Source organism: Aptenodytes forsteri, unplaced genomic scaffold, assembly GCF_000699145.1.
Source record: "Aptenodytes forsteri isolate BGI_AS27 unplaced genomic scaffold, ASM69914v1 Scaffold8, whole genome shotgun sequence".
Classification (NCBI taxonomy): domain Eukaryota; kingdom Metazoa; phylum Chordata; class Aves; order Sphenisciformes; family Spheniscidae; genus Aptenodytes; species Aptenodytes forsteri.
In genome coordinates, this window is record NW_008796218.1 from 13,801,247 (window position 1) to 13,803,636 (window position 2,390).

The following is a 2,390-nucleotide window of genomic DNA, read 5'->3' on the forward strand; positions in this document are numbered from 1 at the left end:
GCGGGCGGGCAGACGTGTCCTGCGCGGAGCGGGGTGGTCGCGCCGACCGAGCAGCGAGACCTGTTGCGATGTTACAGTGGCTTAAAATTCTTAGTTAATGGGGATAGAAATGTTAACTGTTCGCAGGTTTTGCACTGAATTGGAGTGAGTTTAAGCTTACGCTTTCATAGCTTATTCCAAAATGTGTTACTGAAAAAAATACACAATGTAATGTGTGTAGCTGTATCCCGTTCTGTGTCTATGTGTCTGTGTAGGTACATGCGCACACCCCAAAGGTTATTTGTCAAATTGAGATTGCAGCATGCCTTGGGGAGGGGCAGCACCTCTTCCTAGACGATATGATACCCAGCACAGTGTCTCTGAAGAAATACAAAGTTCATAGCTCTCCTTCAGTTAGCTGAGAACGTGATCCTCTATTTTTGATTCCGTTACCCTACTTCTACATGCACATAGTGGAGTTTTACATCTTCGCAGAGAAATCAGTGCAGTAGAGCAGTGCGTAGGTACAGCAATCCTCTGGGGAAAGAAGAAAAAAAAAAGATGACAACTTACTCTGTAATAGCGGTAAATTAAATCGTGGAGAAGTGCTTGTGTTAGTGTTGTTCCTCAGGCTATGGGGTGTAAGGTAAACTAGTGTTAAGAGAGACAGAAAAAAGTTTTCATGTCCTCCTGTGTAGTGACACTTGTAGTAAACAAACCCGGGGAAGATGTGGGTTTAGCAGACCCTCTGATCGTTCTCATGCAGTTTTCAGAGTGAATCTCTATGTCTCTTGTTAGAACCTGATGGCTAAAACTTTAGGTGATCAGTTTCTATTGACATGTTGGGTGTTGCCTCCCAGCTATTTTCATCATGTGTTGGTATATATACATATCTTGAGAAGGGTTTAAATATGCTGAATGTTAAATAGAATCTGGAACTGCGTTTGATAAACTTAAATTATTTTGCTTATGGTTAGAGTTCCTGTCTCTCTCCAGCACAACCTCTGCGTGTTTATACTGTCTGTGGGAAGTTTGACGTGGCAAGATTTTTTTTGTGTGTGAGTGAGTGACTAAGCTGTGGAGGAAGTCATTTCCCCTGGATGCTGTCGCAGCTCAAGGTGTTGGCTGTTGCAGCTGCCTCAAAGTGAAAATCTTTTCCTTTATATAGATGTAAATTATATATATGTTTATGCCAGTGTGTAGGTAATTTAGTGCTGACTTACTGTCTTTTGGAGCAACGAAAGCTCACACTGCCACGTCTTTTCTGGTGGGGGCGGGGGAGGGAAGAAAGTATGGCTGGCAGCAAGAAGCCTCCCTGTTTAAACATTTTTTTTCTTCCCTTGTTTGCCTTGTTAAACCTCCCTGTTTAAACATTTTTTTTTTCTTCCCTTGTTTGCCTTGTTAACTAAGAAATAGAAGACAACTCCCTAAGATTACCTATCTGAAGCAGTTTAATACTGCAACTGAGAAACCTTATGGCGCCTTGAGGAGCGTGGCTTACAGGATCGCACAGGCAGTGTGTGAGGAGGGCTAGGCCCTGTACCCAGCTGAAAGTGATTTCTTGTCTGATGTGGAAGATTAGTGAAACTGTTGCGATTGGTTTTTTATTTTTCAGAAATGTATGTTTAATATGAGAAGCCTAGAGATGGGTTTTCTGATAGGGATAGCTTTTCTCTACTGACATGTGCCGGTGCAGCATGAATTTGTCTGTTGTGATCTTGGAGCTCCGTGTAACTTTGAGGTGCCTTTGTGCGTGCTTCTGGAGCACAATTCCTGATTTACTTTCATCCAGTTTGCACACTCAAAGATCACTCCGTGGCTCCAGCCTAAGAATGTGAAGTATAGGTGGTTGGGAAAGCTATTTCAAAGGAACATTTAACATTAAAATGCTAGTTTATATCATGTATCGTTAGTTCTTTAGGGATGCTTGACCTATGTACTTGGGACTCTGCAGAAGTAGTAAGTGCTCATTCAGGGTTTGGATCCTCAGCATTTCTCAAAACAGTTTTAATTTGGGCATCAAGAAACTTAGTGGAATTCTGTTTTTGTTAAATTCAATATGAAGTCAAAATAAAAAAAATCTTTCTTACACAGAAAAGAGAAAGCTAGCTATCAAGGCTGCAAAGCGTACAACTTCAACAACTTTCCAAATCCCTTGGTGGCAAGGTCACTGTATCTGGTCTTATGAAATACAGTAATCCGGTTTAGTAATGTAGAACTCTTTATGTTTTCTAGTTCTAATCTTAAATGATTGCAATTATCAGGATACTCTTTCCTGAAAGTTCCCTAAAAAGTTTCTTTTATCCTGCTTAACAAAATTGTGACTGCAAGAAAGAAATTGAATGTCTTGTGAATGCCCTCATCATTACAAATCTTTTTCTGGATTTCTTTTAATCAAATTCTGGTTTGGG